This window comes from Hippopotamus amphibius, chromosome 14, assembly GCF_030028045.1.
Source record: "Hippopotamus amphibius kiboko isolate mHipAmp2 chromosome 14, mHipAmp2.hap2, whole genome shotgun sequence".
Lineage (NCBI taxonomy): Eukaryota > Metazoa > Chordata > Mammalia > Artiodactyla > Hippopotamidae > Hippopotamus > Hippopotamus amphibius.
The window spans coordinates 41,630,075-41,645,853 of record NC_080199.1 but is presented as its reverse complement, the minus strand read 5'-3'; positions in this window follow the sequence as shown (position 1 = coordinate 41,645,853).

Below are 15,779 nucleotides of genomic sequence, written 5' to 3'. Positions count from 1 at the left end.
GGCTTTCTCTCTCTCTGGATTTTTCATATGCAGTTATGGAGCCTAGAACTGATGAAGCCATCACACAGAGGATGCCAAACCAAGAAAACCATAAAGAAATGGAATTGGAGAAATATAATTATATTAACTGTGATACCCACAATGCCCTTGGACTTCCTGGTACATGGGCCAATACTTTTTTTTTTCTATTGGTAGTCTAGAAACTGGAGATAGCATGAATAAATTGATGCTGAGGGGGCTGATTCAGTAATAGTAAGGAAGAAAATGCTGGGGTTCTTTTTGCCTGTGGGTATAGCTTTAGTAGGCTTTTCTGATCTGTAAAACAATATGAAAATGTTATTTAGTCACTTTAAATATATTTTTGTTGAGTTTAGTTTATTTAGGCAACTTCTTATAAGGGAGTGTAGTCTTGGTGGAAATATCAAAGGTAAATACCTGTTTATCACTGATTGAAAGACATGGTAATTCACTTGTGCTACTTTATCATAGGCTGATAGCTAGAATATGATCATGTGTTATCAAATCACATGAAATTGTGTGTGTCTGTACCCACTGGGGCACCTCAAGGGAAGAACTCTGTTCATTTATCTTTGTGATTTCTTAAAAATAGCAAATATAGAAATCAATGGGATAGAAAAGAGAGCCCAGGAAAAAACACACACATATATAGTCAACTAATCTTAGACAAGAGCGCCAAGAATACACTATGAAGAAAGAATAGTCTCTTCAATAAATGGTATCAGAAAAAGTAGATATCCATATGCAAAATAATGAAATTGGACCCTTATCTCATACCTTACACAAAAATCAAATTAAAATGGATTAAAGACACATATAATACTTAAAACTATAAAACTCCTAGGAGAAAAATTGGAAGAAAAAAAAAAACCCTTCACATTAGTTTTGGCAATAATTTATTGGATATGGTACGAAAAATACAAGCAACAAAAGCAAAAATGGGAAGTGGCATTATATCAAAACTAAAAACTTCTACACGGCAAAGGAAAGAATCAACAAAATGAAAAGGTAAGCTATGGAACGGGACAAGATATTTGCAATTTCACATGTCTGATAATGGAGTAATATATGAAATTTTTATGAAACTTCTACAACTCAGTAAAAATAAATAATAACCTAATAAAAAATAGACAAAGTAACTGGATAGATATTTCTCTAAAGAAGACATACAAATGGCCAGTAGGTACATAAGAAGAAGATGTTCATCACCACTAATCATTAAAGAAATACAAATCAAAACCAAGATGAGACATCACTTCAAAGCTGTTAGGATAAGTATTATAAAAAAATAAGTGTTGGCAAGGATGTGGAGAAAAAGAAATCCTTGTACACAGTTGGTGGGAATGTAAATTGATGCAGCTACTCTGGAAAACAGTATGGAGTTTTAGTTTTCTCAAAAAACTACAAAGAGAACTACCATATGATTCAGCAATCTCACTTCTAGGAAATATGCAAAGGAATTGAAATTAGGATTTTTAAGAGGTATCTGACCTCCTATGTTCATTGTAGGATTATTCATAATAGCTAAAATATGGAAGCAAACTAAATGTTCATCAATGAATGAGTGAATGAGAAAAATATGATATACACAAAAAATGGAATATTATTCAGCCTTTAAAACAAAGGGAATCTTGTCACTTGTGATATGAATGAGCCTGGAAGACATTGTGCTAAGGGAAATAAGCCAGATACAGAGGAACAGATAATACTTGACACCAGTTATATGATGAATCTAAAATAGTAAAACTCACAGAAGAAGAGAGTGGAATGGCAGATGCCAGGGACTGAGGAGAGGGGCAAAATGAGGAGGTATTAGTCAAAAGGTACAAAGTTTCCATTATATGAGACAAATAAGTCCTAGAGATTTGTTACAGCATGTTGCCTATAGTATACAATACTGTATTGTTTACTTAAAAATATGCTAAGAGGTAGATCTTATGCTAAGGGCATTTGCCGTCATCAACATCATCAAATATAAGATGCCAGGAAAAAATGGTTTTAGGTGATGGATAGATTTATGTCATAGATTGTGGGGATTATTTCATGGGTGTATACTTATCTTCAAACACATCAAGTTGTATAGAGTAAGTATGCACAGCTTTTTGTGTGTCAAAAACATTTTTTCTCCTATTTATTCTTCAGCTTCTCTAACACCTCACAGCTTCATTGCTCATCAGTGCTCCTTGAATTAAACTAATATTTTTAGTTTCTTTTACTCATTTTTGGTAATCTTGTCTATTTTCACTCAATTTAAATCCAGTTTCCCTTCCCAGGAAACTGGATTTAAATTGTATCAGCATTAAATTTATTCATTAAAATTCAACATCTTCCCAGACATCCTGAGTCTGTTATGATCACTAACTATACATTTCATAGGTATCACAGTTTTCACAAACCCAAAACAATTTTTGATATTTAACCTAAACATCATCTAGTCTTTCCTATTTCACTTATACTGCTGGTTTTAACAACAACAACTAAAGACACATGCACACACATGCATTCAGACAGTCTCCTTCCTGCATGGTTCTGAAATGTATGAATTTCAGTTACCATGGTATATTAACTCTGAATCATTTTGTGAAGTACTAATTATGCTGCAAGTTCTTTAGTCCACAAATTGTTACATAAATAACAGATATACATCATGATCAGTGACAAACCATGTAACTCTTATCAAAGTCTGTGAGTGACTGGTCACTGCACACTTGGTATTCTGTTCACACACAGGCAGCGAAGCAGGTAATTATGTACCTTCCTTGTCTTCTACTGATAAACCCATGTGACATTATTTTAAAAATCAGATGATGGAAAAAGGACATTGCTAAATGAAAAATGACAACACTGAAGGTGTTACTTGGATATAATGTGATTGAAATTGTAGAAGGGTTAGCTGACCATAGAGATGTTGGCATTACCATTGTTTGAGAGACTCCAGATGTGCAGCCAGAGGAAGTTAGTATAGGTGAGATTATTGACAGAAATGAGGAAAGAAATTGTGACAAAAAGGATGAAAGCGCCCCTGAAGAACTTCACATTACAGATATTCTTGGAGATAATTCAAGACAATGTAAGTGAAAATGATAAAATGATAGATGTCCATTCAAATTTGGAAGGGAGTATCATAATTTAACAAGGCATAAGAAAGATGCTTACTAAGCATCATAAGTTATACAAAGAGAAGAAATCAAGCACTAATCAAACCATTTTTCAGTATCCTGAACAAATTTTTTAGAGCAAATAATATTTGTGATTCCATAGGTTTGTTTCATTTCTCTCTGCTCTTGGTTTATTTTTTATACTTTTTATACTATTTAAAGGTTACTTTCCATTTATAGTTATTACAAAATATTGGCTATATTTCCCATGTTGTACAGTACATCCTTGAGCCTATCTGACACCGTATAGTTTGTGTCTTCCACTCTTCCACTCCTACATTGCCCCTTACCCCCTCTTCTCACTGGTAATCGCTAGTTTGTGATATATATCTGTGAGTCTGCTTCTTTTTCTTATATTCACTAGTTTGTTATATTTTTTAGATTCCACATAAGTGAAATCATACATTATTTTTCATTTTCTGTTTGTCTTATTTCACATAATGCCCTCCAAGCCCATCTGTGCTGCTGCAAATGACAAAATTTCATTCTTTTTTATGGCTGAACAGTATTCCAGTGTGTGTGTGTGTGTGTGTGTGTGTGTGTATCACATCTTCTTTATCCATTCATCTATTGATGAATATTTAGATTGCTTCCATATGTTGGCAGTTATAAACAATGCTGCTATAAACATTGGTGTGCATGTATCTTTTCTAATTAGTGTTTTGGGTTTTTTCAGATATATACAGAGGAGTGAAATTGCTGGGTCATATGGTAGTTCTGTTTTCAGTTTTTTGAGAAACCTCCATACTGTTTTCCACAGTGGCTGTACCAATTTACTTTCCCAACAGCAGTGTACAAGGGTTCCCTTTTCTCCACATCCTCGCCAACATTTATTATTTGTGTTCTTTTTGATGATAGCCATTCTGACAGGTGTGTGGTGATATCTCATTTTGAGTTTAGTTTGCATTTTACTGATGATTAGCTATGTTGAGCATCTTTCCAAGTGCCTATTGTCCACCTGTATTTCCTCTTTGGAAAAATGTCTGTTCAATTCTTCTAACCAGTTTTTAATTGGGATATTTGTTTTTTTGGTGTTGAGTTGTATGACTACAGTTTTCAATGTTTCTCGGGCTCTTTCTCTCTCTCTTCTCCTTCTAGGACCCCTATGATGTGAATGTTGGAGTGTTTAATGTTGTCCCAGAAGTCTAATGTTTTAAGTTACTAAACATACATTAATTTTGCTATTTTTAAATTTCTGATTACATTTATAAGTGACAGTAGGAGAGGTTTTTTTTGACATTTTTAAATGTCATGGGAGAATAATAATTTTTCCCATTGATTATTAAGATTACTTAGTACAGTTTCAATTTTCATGACCATTTTTGGGGTTCTACACTGCTATGCAAAGCAAAGAATGTCAACGTATATTATCAATCCATTGTTTTCCTTTCTTGTTTTAGTGCCCTAATCTAAGCCATCATCATCTTTCATTTGGACAAATATAAAGATCTCCACACACTCCTTCCTTTCACAGTTCCAGCCTGTCCTTCACAGGGTAGCCAGATTGAGCTTTGACAAAATTAAATCAGTTGATAACACATTTATAACATTGAGATTAAAACCATGCCCCTTCTTCCCACTTTCCTCATCTCCACCAACAAGGGTCAAAGGTGCATATACATTAGGGTAAGATCACCCCTCTTTCCCTAAGCATCCAAAGAGAACCCCAAGCACTGAGACTAAAACCATGCATCCTCAGGAGTCCCGCCCCCACTGACATAAATCAGGAGAGAACCCCAGACTTTTCATATTTTCTGACACTCAGTCTTGCCATCTTTATCTGCCTTGAGTTCACTAGGCCTAATTTTTTTTTAATTTGTCCACAAGTGAAACTGCTGGCTTGGAAGTCATCCTACAACTCCTAGAATCTCATCCCTTCTTTTCTTCCTGTTGCCCCTCTTCTATCATTCTTTAAATCCTCCTCTATTCTCTCTGGAAAAAAATCTCCTAGATGCTGTCTTTTCTCTAAAGCCTTCTTTTTCTCTTACAGAAGACACTATGTTACCTGCAACTGTTTCAATTGATGTTTTTTTTTTTTTTTCCCCTCCCCACAGACTCAATCCACTATATTGGTTTCCTCCTTATTCCTCAATTCCATTTCCAGACCATTCTGCCTACAAATTAATTTTGAATCCATTTCATCTTATGTTCTCAGTGACTACTCACATTGTATTCTACTACCAATCCTTAAATAGACTCTCCCACCTTTTAAACTTTTTAACTTTTTACGCATGTGCTCTTAAACACTAGTCTGGTGACTATTCTTAGCAATTTCAGCATAGTTTCTCTTTCTAACACCTTGGAAATTCAGTTTCTCAAATTTTTCTCTGTTTAACTCATTCTTCTCTTTACCTCAGTCACTCCCAGAAGCATATTCTAGAACTTGCCATTACCTATAATATCAGACCCCTCATAATCTTAATTTGATGTGTCCTATTCTCTGATCACTACACTCTATTATTTTAGCTCATTCCATCAAATATTTCAATAATTTCAATCCTATTGAAACTTTTTTATTTTCCCTCATTCCCTCCATATTCTTTCTTTCCTGCTTACGAAGATCATGTTCCACAATCAATCATTAGAATCACTATCTTTCATATCTACCCTACTCTTTTACTCCTCCCTTGCTTTTTTGTACTTTCTTGGAAAAATCACTAACCAATAAAATTCATCTTTACACTTCTTCCATGTTTGTCCAGGGAAACTGAATGTGTGTGGAGAAAAACACACAGCCATTCTGACTGGTCTTACTTTATACTTATGATTATAAATATCAAGCTGACTCTGAAGACTGCTGCTCACAGTCATACTTTTTAATTCCTATGCACTTCACTCTCCTGATGCCCTAAGTGTTAATTTCACATCTTCTCCTCTCTCCTTAAGCCTCAAATAACTTTTCCATAAACTCGTTGTTATTAATGAACTTTCTTCTGTGTGGAAACTGTAGGTAGCTGGGAAGAACTTCTCCAACTCCCACTATCAGATCTACCCAGCTACCAGGACCTGTACCCACAGCATCTGCCCCATATCCAGTCAGGCTCACAACATTGTCATTGAATCTCATCTCTTCCCTCTACTCTGAAACACTGTTCCAAAAATGTGGCACTTTTCCCCCAGGCAGTTAATGCACCAAGTCCTTACCACTGGACTGCCAGGGAATTCCCCATATTTCTTCTATAATCCTACTCAGTTTTGGTTTTCTTCTCGCCTCATTGGTCAGTCCTTTCAATTTCCTTTGCTGCTCTGTTCTCCTTCATTCTGGAGTGCCCAGGATCTTCTTTTATTTTACAATATATGACTTTAGAGTCTTTCATCACTTGCAGTAATTGCAGTGATTATACATTTTTATAAGAGAAGTATTACTAATATGAGTGTTCCATAGTGTTACGTCTCTCCATGGGGGGTCTCCTCTTCATCTAGAAGTTACAAATAAAATCTATCTGCTCTACCTCACACTCAGTGTATAATATGAAACAGGGACAGGAAAATTATTACAGACACCCCCAGTTGTTGTGTAGCTTTCAATACCATCAACTCAGATTTACATACCTACTCACAAGCAAGCACTTGAATTTATATATCCACCTGCTTATTTAACATTTGCCTGAGATATTATTAGATATCTCATAATTAGCTTTTCCCTGGGATATCTCAAAATGAACATGCCAAACCTGAATTCCTGATCACACACATACTGCCAAACCTCCTTCACACAGAGTCTAATGCACCTACATTAATGGAAACATTGTTCTTTCCATTTTCAACCTAAAAACTTAGACTTCTTTCTTTCATACTCTACATCTAATTTATACAAAATACCATGGAGTCAATTTTTAACTCCCATTACAAATTGGACAGCTCCTAACCTCTTTTGTTGAAATCAAATCCTCAAGTGGATTGCTACAGGAGTTTCCTAACTGGTCTGCCTGCTCCATCTGCTCCTTTTCCCAGCAGTCAGTGTAACCTTTAAAAAATGTAAATCAAATGATTTTACTTCTCTCTTTTAACCTTGCTAATAGAGCTCTATGTCAATCAAAGTAAAAGCCTAAGCCTTTCTAATTGCTTACAAAGCTCTGCATGATCTGCTCTTCCTCTTCCTTCCTTCTCTCATTACTTTCTGAGTTTGTATGTTGTTACTGCCCCCTCCTATTCTGCTCCAGAAATACAGACTCCTTTGCTTGTTTCAGAGCACAACATATATCCCCCATTTGAAAGCTTTTGCACTGGCTTTTCCTGCTGTCTGGAGTGCTCTCTTCACCCCAACCTAATATTCATTTTACTTTCTGGCAACCCAGCTTCAAGTCTTTATTCAAATCTCATCATCCCAATGAGGCGTATCCTGGCCACTATTTAAAAATGTTAGGACTTCCCTGGTGGTGCAGTGGTTAAGAATCCACCTGACAATGCAGGGGACACAGGTTCGAGCCCTGCTCCAAGAAGATCTCATATGCCACACAGCAACTAAGCCCGTGCGCCACAACTACCGAGCCTGCGCTCTAGAGCCCACAAGCCATAACAATTGATCCCGTGTGCCACAACTACTGAAGCCAGCACACTTAGAGCCCATGCTCTACAATGAGAGAAGCCACCCACAATGAGAAGCCCACGCACTGCAATGAAGAGTAGCCCCTGCTCGCCGCAACTAGAGAAAGCAAACTCACAGCAACAAAGACCCAACACAGCCAATAAACAAATTTAAAAAAAAGTAAATAAATAAAATGCTACTTTCCCCCCTTACCAGCATATTTAACCCTTCACATAGTTTAAGCACAGTACCTGACCCATAGCAAATGTTCAATAAATATTTAAATCCTTAATGAAAGGATTTAAGCCATTTAAAAGGTTTCCAAAATTCAAACTGTAAAATCAAATGACTCATGTTCTTAGAGTATTTGCCTCAGTTCCCAAACTCAACTCACACTCTATCTTTCTAACTTACTTGGTTTCAGTCACTCTATCTTTCAGATCCTTGAATGCACCAAATTCTTTTTTACCTCAGGACCTTTGCACCTGCTATTCCTTTACCCAGCTCATTATTTTGTTGATATATTTCATAGCATAATCCCCTTTTTTTCTGCCCTCAGCTTTAATATTGCACTTTGAGTTGTTTTCCCTGGCTATCCTATCTTAAAATTAAACACCTATGTTATTCTACATCATAATACCATATTCTCCATTTATTTGGGGTTCATTTTTTTTGCTCTTTATTGGAATATAATTGCTTTAGACTGTTGTTGCAGTTTCTGCTGTACACCAAAGTGAATCAGCTGTATTTATACATGTATTCCCATGTCCTCTCCCTCCTGAGCCTTCCTCCCACCCTCCCTCTCCCACCCCTCTAGGTTATCACCCATCATCGAGTTGATCTCCCTGTGTTCATTCTTAAAAATCATTCACTGTCTTTCCTCTCTAAAAGAATGCAAATTTAATTATATCAAGACATAGTTTAATAGATGACTAACAGGAATAAAATATCAAATTGTACACTTCAAATATAGGCAGTTTATTGTATGTCAATTATATCTCAATAAAACTCTTTTTAAAAGAAGAAAAACATACATAGTTTGCTTGTTCAAAGATGCAGACCCTGCATTGAGCACAGTTACTAGCAAATCATAAATCCTCAATAAATGTTAGTCTCTAGGTTAAAAAAGAAACACAAACAGAGCTTTTGAGGAGATCAACCATGGTGTGATCTGTTGTCCTTCCTCAGTCTTGCCCAGTCAGAGCCCTGCGCTTGGAACACTTCTTTCTTTAGAGATACAAAGCCCTCACCACCTGAGAAATGCTTATGTCCATGTGTGGGAATATCTTTCCCTGTTTCAGATTCAATTCACACTCATTTGTTCTGCTTGTGTGTAGGCATCATATGGCACCTGGTCAACTCCACCAAGGTATCTGAATCCTGTGGGGTTCCCTGAGGGGATAAGAGTCCTTCTACTAGAGCACAAGATGGGCGTGTGCCAGTTGCCTTGTGTCAGCTGTTGGGAGGGACCCACTGACCATGGGGGACTCTTGCTCACTATTGCAACTATTGAAGCTGGCCTTGCTCTGTCTTTTATCTATGTGTGTAAAGCATTGCTTCATCCAGGGCTTAGCTTTATTGTATTCATTGTATTGTAGATAGAGTCTTCCCTTGGCATTGGTAACCATTAGAGGTTGCATCCACTGGGCAGAACAGAACACAATGAGTGACTCATGAGTTAATGGCATCAGTTTGGACGCAGTGTAGAATAGAGTTTAAGAATGTAGCGATGCTGTCAGAATGCTTGAGTTTCGGTTCCAGTTCTGTCATATGATTATTGTAAGGTGACCATGCATCTGGGTTTTTAGAACAGTCTCTGATTATGCTTGCCCACCTCTTTTTTCTATTATGAGCCTACTTTCACTCTCAAAAGTGTTCCAAGTTGGAAGGAAAATTATATGCCCTCCACCCTAAAGTAAGAATCTTTTCCTTGGGTCAAGCCTTTCCTGTCCCAGTTTCTTCACTTGTAAAGTAAAAATGAAAATGATAACTAACTCCCATAGATGTTGAGAGAATTAAATAACCATACATAGCATATATGGAGAGTATACAATTTGTATGTGTATTGACTGTACACCCACACACTATATGAAGATCAAAGAACTTAGACCGATAGTTGCAGCATATTATTGACAGATTACACTTTAAAAAAAAATTCTCTTCGTCAGTCCATTTAATACAAAGTTTATATAAATACATAAATATGCATGTTATATAACAAAACTTCAACTAATTAGACAATAAATTAGGTGCTAATCATTTCCTTTACAAAAGGATGAAGCATATTGTCCATTTACACTGGAGTTTCAATAATATACTTCTCAATGATTATCTACTTGTTTAGGGGTAGAAACACTAGTAGATAAACTATTAAAATATTCCCAATAATATTGCCAACCAGAATAGGCAAAGGTTTTCCTTTAGGTATATAGTATATATCAATAGAAAAAAAATTTGTTCGGATATAAAAAAAACTCATTTAAATGCCCATTGTAGGAAATATATTTGTTGTATAACCCTAGTTTATTTTATTGTCTTTTTGTTACTTAAAAATATGTTCCTTGTTGGAACTTGTTTTGCAACAATTGCTATTCTCATTATTTAATTTTTAGTTTTTATTTTCTAATAAGAATTACAAGATCTCTTTACTTAGTATATTTACTTAAATCACATAACCGGAATTATTATTATCCTACATCAAAAATGATAGGAAAAAATATTACCCTTCATTCTACAGTGAAGGTTAGAAACTAAAAATTCTTAACATCCAAAGAGAACACAATTAATTTTAATAAGCTAAAGTGCAACAGTAAGACAAAAAGACAAGAAATGTGATAAGCAGCTGTGGGACCTAAAGGTCATCACTAAACATGATTCTCATTTACCCTTTTACTTTTAGTGTCAGGATCTTGTTCTGGCAACATAAACCCTTGAGATTTCTCAAGCCATCCCTTCGTATTGAGCTACCTTGCTAATTTAAAAGCCTTAGTGATTATGTTCTGTTATGATATTAATGGAAAGGTCAATGAATTCATGAAAATACTTTTTTATTTTTTTGGTTTTATGACATTCAGAAACTTTTCTCCTTCTACACTTTTTAACAAGAGACTGATCATATGGGTCATTTTGCATAATAAGGGAACATGGGCAGTCACTGTTTGTGGTAATATCACATTCCCTGTGACATACTAAATGGACAGAATGAGGATGTCTGGATTGTTTGGTGCATTTTCCTATTTTTAATATAAACAAAAATTTTAATGGAGAAAGAAGAGAGGAAGTGTTTTTAACAAGACAAGCTACAACTTAAAAGACGAAAAGGTTAAGAACTACCTTCAAAATCTTATATTAAGTGCTGACATAGTAGCTGCTACTATCTTTCTGGAATTCTTTTAAAGGATGTTTTACATTGAAATTGTCTCTGTCTATGGTGTCTGAAGAAAAATAGCAGAAACGAAGACTAGAGAAGCTTGAGGTAATAGGGTAAAGGAATGGCAATATTGCAGAAAATAAAACAGAAAATATAATAACACACAGTGCTATTTCTGGCATAGATCCAATTCTGTAAGCCATAATACTGCTTATATTTTCTCATCTACCACACTCAGATATTAAAAGAAGGATTTCAATATTTTTCTCATTATGTGACAAGAGAAATGTCATTCACATGGAGCTAGGACAAATTTTTTTCAGGTTTGATCATATAAAGCAGTAGAACCCCTCCCCCTATTTGTGCCTATGTAATAATAAAAAGTCATTTGCAGAAGCTATCAGTGTAAATATCTTGTAATTTTTGTGTGTGTATTAATTATTACTTAAAAGAGAGTTTATGAGCCAAAGCAATTTTGAGGACTAAGTGCACTTTATTAATAGACAGGTTTGTCATTTCATTTTGTGTAGATCCAAAAGCAAATTAAATTGTATTCAAGCAAGTGTCAGTATATTAAGGACAAGTTTTGACTAAACACCTTTCATGGCCAATATTTATTAAGTCCAAGACTCTTGAGATACATTTTATCATTTAATCAGCAAACAATTACATGGTATAGTTTACCACTTTTCCTAATATGTTAACTTCACAGCTCTGGACCCAGGTAGTCAAATCAGTGTTTCTAACCTGAATTCACACTATTTGAGGGCTCTGAAATCACTCAAGCAGGCTAGTGGTCCCCGCAAGAGCAAATCTGAATCAATTGAAAGTCAATCCTGGAACCCAGCTCCAACCAGCAGTGAGCTGGCACCAGCCCCGGGACCCCTAGGTCACAGCCCTGCTTACCAACAGGCCAACATGAGCTATGGGACACCATGAATCCCTCTGCTAGCCACCCTAGAATCCAGCCCCATCCACCAACATGCTGGCAACAGCTTCAGGATACCCTGAACTCTGTAGCCATCCATGTAAGGAATTCGCTTCACCCACCAGTGGCCAGCCGCCTCCACATAATGCAGGGCTTGGCAACCAGCGACTAGCCGTATGGACATGAATGGACACCAGCTCTGGGACCCTGGCCCTACCCACCAGCTGGCCAACACCAGCTACAGGTCCCCAGGCCCCATGACCAGAGACCCTGGGACCTGACTTTACCTGCCAGTGAACCTAGGTTCAGGCACCAGGGGCTAGACAGCAGTGCCTACTCACATTGGGCCATAGCCCTGCCCAACAGCAAACCAAAACCAGCCATAGGATACCCGTGGCCCCTCAGCCAGGCAATCTGTGATCTAACACCACCAACCAGCAGGTTATTATCAACTCTGAGACATCCTGAATATCATGGCCAACTGAGTTAGGAACAAACAACACTGATCAGTAAGTTGATACTAGCTCCAGGGCCCCAGCCCACCAGCCAGCCACTCCAAGACAGCCCTACCTACCAGTGGGCCAGCACTAGACCCAGGACCTCCTAGGCCTCATTATGCAGCTTCACCAACCAGTTGTCTTGCATCAGGACAGGGACTCCCCTGGTCATACAATAAGCCATGCCAGGATCCAATCCTGTTTAGCAGGGGCTGGCAGCCTCCACACAAGGCAAGACCTAGCAATCAATCAGACCAGGTACAGCCACTCCTACCAGTACATCCACAATAGTCAGCCCACCATGACAGAAGGACACATGCAGCCCATACAGAAGGCATTCCTAGAGCATATAGCTCTGGTGATCATAGGAAAGTGTACTGTTTGGTCCCATAGGATGTTTCCTACATAAGGTCACTTCTCCAAATATATACTAACATTTGCACTGTACAGGTTCCAGAAGTAGAAGAGAGAGAGAAAGGGCAGAAAACATTTTTAAAAACACAATAGCTGAAAACTTCCCTAACCTGTAAAAGAAAACAGACACCTAGGTCTAGGAAGCATAGAGAGCCCCAAACAGGATCAACCCAAAGAGGACCTCACCAAAACACATTCTAATTTATAATTACAAAAATTGAGATAAAGAGAGAATGTTAAAAGCAACAAAGGAAAAGCAACAAGTTACATACAAGGGTGTTCCCATAAGGTTATCAGCTGACTTTTTAGAAGAAATTCTGCAGGTCAAAAGGGAGTAGAACAATATATTTAAAGTGATGAAAAAAAAATAAAGTGATGGAAATGAAAAACCTACAAGCAAGGTTTTCATTCAGATTGGAAAGAAATATCAAAAGTTTTGCAGACAAGCAAAAGCTAAAAGAGCTCAACACCACCAAACCAGCTTTGTAAGAAAGGTTAAAGGGATTTCTCTCAGTGAAAAAAATGCCACAACTAGAATATGAAAATTACAAAAGGAGAAATCTCATTGGTAAAGGCAATTATGTAGTAAAAATAGTAAATTAATCAGGTACAAAGCTAGTATGAATGTTAAAAGACAAAGTAGTAAAATCATCTCTATCCATAATGAGTAGTTAAGCAATACATAAAACAAAAAAAGTTGTCAATATGATGTCAAAACAGTAAAAATTTGTAGGGAAAGTAAAAAGGCAGGGTTTTTAAAATACATTTGAACTTAAGAGATCAGCAACTTAAAATAATCAAGTATATATTCAGATTGCTATATGTAAACCTCATCATAACCACAAATCAAAAATCTGTAATAGATACAGACACACAAAAGACAAAGAATCCAAATATAACACTAAAAAGAGTCAGCAAATCACAGGGAGTAACTTAAAAGAAGGAAAGAGGAACAAAAAGAACTACAAAAACAACCCCAAAACAATTAACAAAATGGTAAGAAGTAAATACCTATCAATAATTACTTTAAATATAAATTTACAAAATGCTCCAATCAAAAGACCTAGAGTGGCTGAGTAGATACAAAAACAAGGCCCATATATATGTTTCCTACAAGAGAGTCAATTCATCTCTAAAGACACACAGAGACTGAAAGTGAGGGGATGGAAAAAAATTATTTCACGTAAATGGAAATGAAAAGAAAACCAGGGTAGCAATACTTTCAGTAAAGTTGCAGGAGACAAAATTAATAGACAGCAATCTGTTGTATTTCTATACCATGTTCTTACAATGAATTGTCACAAAGAGAAATTAAGAAAGCAATCCTATTTACAATTGCATCAAAAAGAATAAAAAACTAAATTACTCCAACTAAGGAAATAAAAGACCTGTACTCAGAAAACCTTAAGACACTAATGAGAGAAATCAAAGATGACACAGATGGAAAGATATACTAAGTTCACAGAATGGAAGAATTGATATTGTTAAAATGACTAAAGAATCCACAGATTCAATGCAATCCCTATCAAAATACCAATGGAATTTTTCACAGAACTAAAACAATTCTAAAATTTTCATGGAAACACAAAAGACCTCAAATAGCCAAAACAATCTTGGAAAAGAAGAACAAATCTGGAGCTATCACACTCCCTAGTTTCAAACTGTGTTACAAAGCTACAGTAATTAAAATAGTATGGCACTGGCACAAAAACAGACACATAGATCAATGGAACAGGATAAACAGCCCAGAAAAGAACCCATATATATGTGGGCAATTAATTTATGACAAAGGATGCAATAAAATACAACAGGGAAAAGACAATCTCTTCAATAAATAGTGCTGAAAAAACTGGACAACTACATGCAAAAGAATCAAACTGGACTACTTTCTAATACCATATACAAAAAATAAACTCAAAATGGATTAAAGACTTAAATATAAGACCTGAAACCATAAATCTTCCAGAAGAAAACATAGGCAGTAAGCTCTTTGACACCAGTCTTAGTAATTTTGGGGGCAGACATGTTATGTCAGGCAAACTAAAAAAAGATTTTGCACATAAAAGGAAACTATCCACAAAAGGAAAATGCTGCCTATTGAAATGGAGAAGATTTTTACGAGTGATATATCTGATAAGGGGTTAATATCAAAAATATACAAAGAACTCATACAACTTAATATCAAAAACAGACAACCAATTAAAAGTGGGCAGAGAATCTAAATGGACATTTTCCCAAAGAAGCCATACAGATGGCAAATGGGGACATGAAAAGATGCTCAACATCATTAATTATCAGGGAAATGTAAAATCAAAGCTATCAGCACACACCTATCAGAATAGCTTTTATCAATATGATTACAAGTTTTGGTGAGGATGTGGAGAAAGCAGAACCATCTGCACTATTTCTGGGAATGTAAATTCATTCAGCCACTATTGAAAACAGTATGGAGATTTCTCAAAAAAATGAATAATATAAATACCATATGATTCAGCAATTCCACTTCTGGGTATTTATCCAAAAAAAACAAAAAACACTAATTAGAAAAGTTATATGGACCCCTATGTTCATTGCAACATCATTTACAATAGCCAAGATACAGAAATAATGTGTCTATCTAAAGATGAATGGATAAAGAAGATGTGATATATATATGTGTATATATATGTGTATATATATATATACACAATACTACTCAGACATAAAAAAGAATGAAATTCTCTCATTTGCTAAGTGAGGTAAGTCAGACAGTGAAAGACAAATATTGTATGATTTCACTTATATGTAGAGTATAAAAAGCTAACAAATGAACAAACATAACAAAACAGAAACAGAGTTATAGATATAGAGAACAAACATGGTTGCC